We start from the raw sequence: 7,500 nt of genomic DNA, 5'->3' as shown, positions 1-7,500 counted from the left end.
ATACATACGTATGTAAGTGTGTGTATGATGAAATTAAACATGTACAATACCAGTGATTTTCAAAGCTTGAAAAAATTGCTGTTAGATATTTGTATAGGTAATACCATTATTTAGAAAAAAGTATCAAAATTATTAAAACTTTATATTTACATATTCTATGTAATTATTTCTTTTATGTGGTGAAAAAAATATTGACGCAGGGTATATACATATTTAGTGCTATTATTATTTTATAATTGTGAAGAAAACAAATTTAAACAGCGTTTGAGCACATTCAATGCCATTAATTCTTTTAAATAGTGACAGAACCATTTAAACTGGATGTTTACATTTTTAATGGCATTATCTTTCTTTAAATAGTGATAAACACGAGATAAAATTGAATAACCATTATATATACCATTAAAATGTCTATTCATTCCTTGTCTATTCTTTCTCCACTGCAGCAAATTTTATTCATTTTGCCCTCCAGTTTCAACCACGACCCCAAACGAGTCACTCCTTGATCTTCGAAAAATCTTCTTCTTTGTTCACTTTCCCTCTCAGAATATTTTTTCCCCCAAACGAGCTTTTGTCAACCCCGCCCCGTGGTACATTTCGCCCTCTTTTTCTGTCCTGATCTGCCCTCTCTTCGCCCAGATCTCTGACCCCCAGGAGCGCCCTTTGGAAATGCAAATTGATGCCGGGCCTGATGGCCTTAATGGGTCGGTTTCGGGTTTTATTCTGCTCTCCCCCCTGACAGAGAGCGTTTGGGGGAGGGCTGAATTCAAAACTGAGCGCTGGAGGGGATTGGTTAATTAGCAAAAAGTTTTTTATTTTTCTTTAGAATAATTCCATTAATGCTTATTTAGGAAGACTGGCACTAATTTGACATGGGCTTTAAGATGGCGGATATGCAGAACATCTTACACTATACAATTGATAAATATTAATTTTCAATACGAACGCAACAAGAAAACATTACTCAGGGACCCTAGAGCTGAGTCGAGAAGGCCTTTAAATTAAGTGTAGTATCTATAGAAAGTCTTACATTATAAATATTTTTCAGTTTCTCATGATTTATCTTCGGGCGAGAAAAACCATAGAAAATTATTTATGAAAATTTGCACCGAGTTAAGAAAAAAATCCTTCAATTTGATGAAATATAAAAAAAAATCTTGTGTATATTTTATAAAATTTCTCAATCTACTTTCAATTAAATAAAACTTATAAAACATAATATAAGAACGTTAGGACTGAGTTGAAAAGCCATTTAAATTGACGGGGTATATAAGAAAATCATACGTTGCTTATACTTTCTGTCAGATCTCCCCAGACTAGGGTGCATAAGCCTTTGAAGCCAGAAGAGCCATTAATCTAGAGAATCATAAAAATATGTTGTTGTCAGAGCCGCACTGACAAAAATGGTCTCCTGAGATCTAAACTAAAAATCTGCAGTACTTTAGAAATAACATAATATAGTTCAATAGGCATACTTAAAAAAACACATAATTACAGTGATATTATTGATTGTACTTAAATTCAAAAGCAAAGAAGGTAATCTATTCTCTCATGCATTATCCTTTCATTTATATGCCAGCACCCGTATAAAAATGATTGAAGCCTATAATATTTTTTTCAAAATTTATTATACTTAAATTCACTAAACAAAGTAGATGATCTATTCTCTCATCCATTATCCTTTCATTTATATGCCAGAACCCATATAAAAATGATGGATGCCTTTTATATATTTTCAAAATTAAAATAAAACTTAATTAAGTATTGTTTTAAGAGTGCTGCATAATTTCTTTGTTTTTGATGGATACAAAGGTATTTTTTCAGCGTCTGGAGCACCATAAAAGTCATGAAAGAGCCGGAGGATGGCGACATCTCCCCTGCCCCAGACCATATCAGACACCACATAATTCTAGGTAGCTATTTATCTCAGCCAGATTTGCATTTTCTTTCATGAGGGTTAGTGACAAAGTTTTTAAAAAGTTTATATATGAATGTTAAATATTTCTATAATGATATGCATTTTAAACCATTGTACAAAAAACAGAGGTATTTCATGTAAGCTTCAAATAACTCATATCAATTTATCATCAACAATTCATGGTTGTTCAGGAACCCTTTCACAAATATCTCTAAATGATATTCATGATAAACAACTAGAAAAGGATATCAGAGCTACATCAGACCAATTTCAAATATCTACAATACATTTGACATCAACTGTAGATTATTCAGAAATCTCCGGTTATCCCTTCTGTAATAATAAAATAATAATAAAATAATATAATAATAATAATAATAATAATAATAATAATAATAATAATAATAATAAACAGATGTTTATCAGGACAAATTCAAATTAACACTAAAAATTTGTTACCCACAACTCATCCCTGTTCGGAAAAATTCTCCTGAGATCCCCAATAATAATAATAATAATAATAATAATAATAATAATAATAATAATAATAATAATAATAATAATAATAATAATAATAATAATAATAACCAGATGTTTATGTGAACAATTTCCAATAACTACAATAATTTTGTTTGCCACAACTTATTCTTATTCATAAATCCTATGTTACCCCCCAAAATAATAATAAAAATAAATAAATAAAAACTAGAGGCTGAAGTAGCTCCAGGACTCATGCAGAAGAGTGTGATCCTAGAAACGGCGCACATAATAAGAAAAGTGATGGACTCCTAAGGAGGCAGGATGCAACCCGGAAGCCCACACTATAAATACCACCCAGTCGAATTGGAGGAATGCGATAGACCAAAAATAAATAAATAAATAATAATAATAATAATAATAATAATAATAATAATCAGAGGTTTATGTGAACAGTTTCCAATTACTACAATGAATCTGCCATCCACAACTCATTCTTGTTTATAAATCCTGTTACTCCACTAAGATGATAATAATAATAATAATAATAATAATAATAATAATAATAATAATAATAATAATAATAATATATTGGAAGGAGACCCTCTTTCAAACAAGTCTTATTGAGATATAGCTGCATCAGCTGCATTCAACTTGTAAATAGTCTTCTCTATTTTTCTGATAATAGCTTTCTCTCTGCTACTACAACTGGCGAGTATTGCGCCGATATTCCTCATCAGGAGGAGTCTATTTCGGGGATATTGCTTAAAATTTATTTAGCTGTCACAGCAAAAGAACACATAAATTAAAATATAAGTACATCTAGTGGCCAACGTTTCTCTCGGTATCATCCGAGCATGATCACGGCAGTGGATCGAAGCAGACTGTAGATGCTGTCGGAATCTACTCAATATATAGTAGCATGTCAGCAGGGGGTCAACGCTCGCTGGGTTTTCATTGGCTAGATATCCCAGAAGTATCTCTGCGGGCACTCCTCGAGATATTTACGAAGAAGGCCCCTTTCTCCACCCATAAAGGCCAGATGTTCCGGCAAAAGGACGGAGCCGCGTTGGGTTCCCCTCTCGGTGTCCTATTCGCCAACTTTTATATGGGTACTATGGAAGAGAGAGTTTTTCCAATATTAGAAAACCCCGCAAATACGCAAGATATATTGACGATATCTTTGGACAAGCCGAGAATGAGGAAGAGGTTGAAGCTGTCCAGCGCATGTTCCAGCAGTGCAGTTCGCTGAATTATACCGTCGAATTCAGCAACGAAGGCCAGCTCCCCTTTCTCGACGTCCTCGTCTCCAAGACCAACGATGGCCTAAAAACTTCGGTATATACAAAGAAAACAAACTTAGGACTTTGCCTGAATGGTGACAGAGAATGTCCTGCACGGTTCAAGAACACCACAGTCAGGGCCTACATTCGGAGGGCCCTCACGCACTGTTCTTCCTGGCAGGACACTCACAAAGAACTCGATCGAGTCACTCAGGTGCTCGTTAATAACGGGTATCCGAATCGACTTATTAATAAAAAAGTCCGAACAGCGCTGGATCGGTGGTACAGCGAGAGTGAGAGACCGCAGCCCCAACCCCATGAGAAGATCAAGCTGTTTTACAAAGCCAGAATGCACGCACGTCACCGTAAGGACGAGGATGGATTAAGAAAAATTATCAGAGAGAATTTGACCCCCACCGAAGTCGACAAAGAACTCGAAATCGTGATTTATTACCAAAATCGACATACCCGCGACCTTAGCATGAAGAACAACCCGACCCCCCCTGCAAAAGACCTCTTGAAACAGTCAAATGTAGTCTACCAATTCTTATGCCCCGTCCGTGGATGTCCCGGCTCTTACGTTGGTATGACTTCCATGAAACTGTCCAAGAGGATTTCTTGCCACGCACAAGAAGGGGCAATTAAAAACCATACCTTGACAGCACACCAGGAAGCTAACTCCCGCGACGGTATTATCAAGAATACTAAGATAATAGGGAGGGCTGACCAGCGACGCTTACGACTGCTTGAGGCACTCATACAACAAGAGAAGCCCTCATTAAATATGACACAGGAAGTGCTTTTCCTCCCCACCAACTTAAGAAGACCCATGAATATAAATAATATTATAATTAATACCAGACTGAGCGACATCCCCAATCAAGGAATACCAGATGAGACAAGCAGCCCACCAGCTAATGACAATGCGAGCCGTCGTGACGCAACACCCAGGGAAGTCATGCCCCAGCCTCGACGGTCTGCTAGGCTGCAACAGCGCGACCATCAAAGACGAGAAGTGTCTTGAAGAAAACTTCCTCTAGCCAATAGCAGGAACGCATTGCGCCACCAGCCAATGAAAACCCAGCGAGCGGTTGACCCCCTGCTGACATGCTACTATATATTGAGGAGATTCCGACAGCATCTCAGTTCTCTCACTGATCCCACAGTGAGAAGAACTTCCTCTCTGCTGAGACCTGCCTGCCGACTGCTGCTGGATCCTGCCTGCTGCAATTGCCGCCGCCGCCGTTCCCCGAGGGCCTGCTGCTGCTGCTGCTGCTGTTGCTGCTGCTGCTGCAGCTGCTGCTGCTGCTGTTGCTGCTGCTGCTGCTGCTGTTGCTGCTGCTGCTGCTGCTGCCTGCTGCCACCGCTGCCTGCTGGCTACTCCCCTGTAGGGGCCGCCCCTACTGCCACTCCTGCATTGTAGACTGCCAAAGGGCGCCCTCAGCATCGCCTGCTGCCACTTCTGAAGGCTCTGCCTCAGAAATATTGCTGATTTTCAGCCATTTTAGAAGCAAAATTATCTTTGACAATAGAATACATCTCTACCTCTAACACTACTTAACTTTCCCTTACTAATAGACTCTCCTGTGGAGAATCTGGTAGCCGTTGGGGTCTTAAAACTCCAGTTGAAGCAGGACCCAAGAGTCAAAATCTCCCACTCTCGCCGTCTGTGGCAAATGGCATAGGACCGATAGGCTTGGCGCCTATAAGCCAAGAATCTAGGGTAGGGCGATAGGTTTGGTTTGAAAGGAATTGGCATTATAAGCCAAGTGTAAATTTATGTGTGTGAGAGTGTGTAATTGAGATCAGTAAACTGCTCTAAGAGTTTTATTTCCGTACCTAAAGAATTCCCTGACTGTAGGACTTGACTGCTGGGTCGTCTTAGTGCTCTGAGAGCAGTAAGGGGATTCCCCAGCTGCAACTGATGCCGTCGGTAAACAGCTACCAATAGGCTAGATAGGGCCTCCCTCCCAACGGAAAAGAAAGAAATAAAGTAATAATAATAATATTAAAAATAATGGCAGAATTCACAGAATTTATTTTGTACAATATTCTTTCAATTCTCCTTATGATTTTCCTTTCTGGCACGCTGGTATTATAAAGCAGCTGTCCAATATTCATCGTGGACAGCTGCTTTATAATACCAGCGTGCCAGAAAGGCAAATCATAAGGAGAATTGAAAGAATATTGTACAAAATCAATTCTGCCATTATTTTTAATAAAACTTGTTTGAAAGAAGGTCTGTTTCCAGCATAAACAAATAATAATAATAATAATATAATAATAATAATAATAATAAAATAGTAATAATAATAATAATAATGATAATAATAATAATAATAATTATAATAATAATAATAATAATAATAATAATAATAAAATAGTAATAATAATAACATGAATAATAATAATATAATAATAATAATAATAATAATAATAATAATAATAATAATAATAATGAAAATAATAGAGTAATAATAATAATAGTAATAATAATAATAACAATAAATAACGTTTAATTACAGTTTCAGGTTCTATATTTCATACCCTAGGACTTAAAGGGTTGGACAACCCAACCAGGCGCACTGGATGCCTTCACTCACCCCCTTTTGACTTGGAAGCACCTCTAAGGATGTCTGAAATGGAACTGCAACAACAACAGGAACTGGAAGAGACTACCAATATGGAAGCCATAGGAACTGCTGAGGATCAAAGGAAGAAAAGAACAAAGGAGGACGATGATGATGACCAGGAATGGACTATGGTTAATTCAAAAAGGACCAGGAAACAGGAAAAAAGGACGAGCTTCAAGGACAATGCACCAGAACAAAACTGCACCACGGGAAACCAATTCAAAGAAAAAATCACACACTTCAGAGTCATGGCCAGCAACTCCACTGAAGGCTTCAGGGCTATAGCAGTCTTCCAAAGCAAATTCAAGAACCTGCAATTCCAGGCAAAACCTAACAGGCAGGGACAATGGACGATCTCATCCAGAGATTCAAGGACAATAAGCACCCTGAGGACCACCACAGCTATCACCATCAAGGAGCTCAAGGAAGAAGAGAAGATCAAGAGGCTACCCACTTGAAATGCCAGAAAGCCACTTAACAAGCGCAAGCAACATAACAGCTGCAGTAAGGATGAAAAATAAGCAAGGCATCCTTACCAAAGCTGTCCTGGTTACTTTCGTGGGGATCATTCCAGAGAGTTGACCTGGGAGTCTTTGGAAGATATGGAGTAAAAACGTACTACCCAGAACCACTCAGGTGTTACAAATGCCAAAAATTTGGACACCACAAAAGCCAATGTCGGGCAAAGCGGGAGACCTGTGCAATCTGCAGCAAAAAGCACCCTACTGAGGAGTGCATTGCAAAACACAAAGCAGGGGAGCCAACAACACCAAAGTGCCCCAACTGCAGCAAGGTACACATTGCCTTGGCCTGAGGATACCCCGAAAGATTGGCAAGAGTCAAGGCCGCTCTACCTAAAGAGGCAAGAAAAGAAAGAGGCATGTCTAGAAGAGCAGCAGCCCCAAAACCTCAGCCCAGAAGAAGGTTTTACACCAGGGAACAGCTGGAGGAATTCAGGAAGGAAACAGGACCCAGCAAAAAAAGAAACAGCTCCAGGTCTGCAACGAAAAGGCCCACACCCCCTGCAAACGAGTCCTCAAGTACCTAAACCAATGCCAAGAACCATATTCATAAAAACAATGGATCTAAGAGACAGATTCACAGACTTCTCCAACCGCATCATACAGGGAGACATCAATGCAGAAACCGTTCAAGAGTGCATAGAAGTACTACTAAAGAGCTTCATTAG

The sequence above is a fragment of the Macrobrachium nipponense genome, chromosome 10 (assembly GCF_015104395.2).
Source record: "Macrobrachium nipponense isolate FS-2020 chromosome 10, ASM1510439v2, whole genome shotgun sequence".
NCBI classification, from domain to species: domain Eukaryota; kingdom Metazoa; phylum Arthropoda; class Malacostraca; order Decapoda; family Palaemonidae; genus Macrobrachium; species Macrobrachium nipponense.
This window is presented reverse-complemented; position numbering follows the sequence as displayed.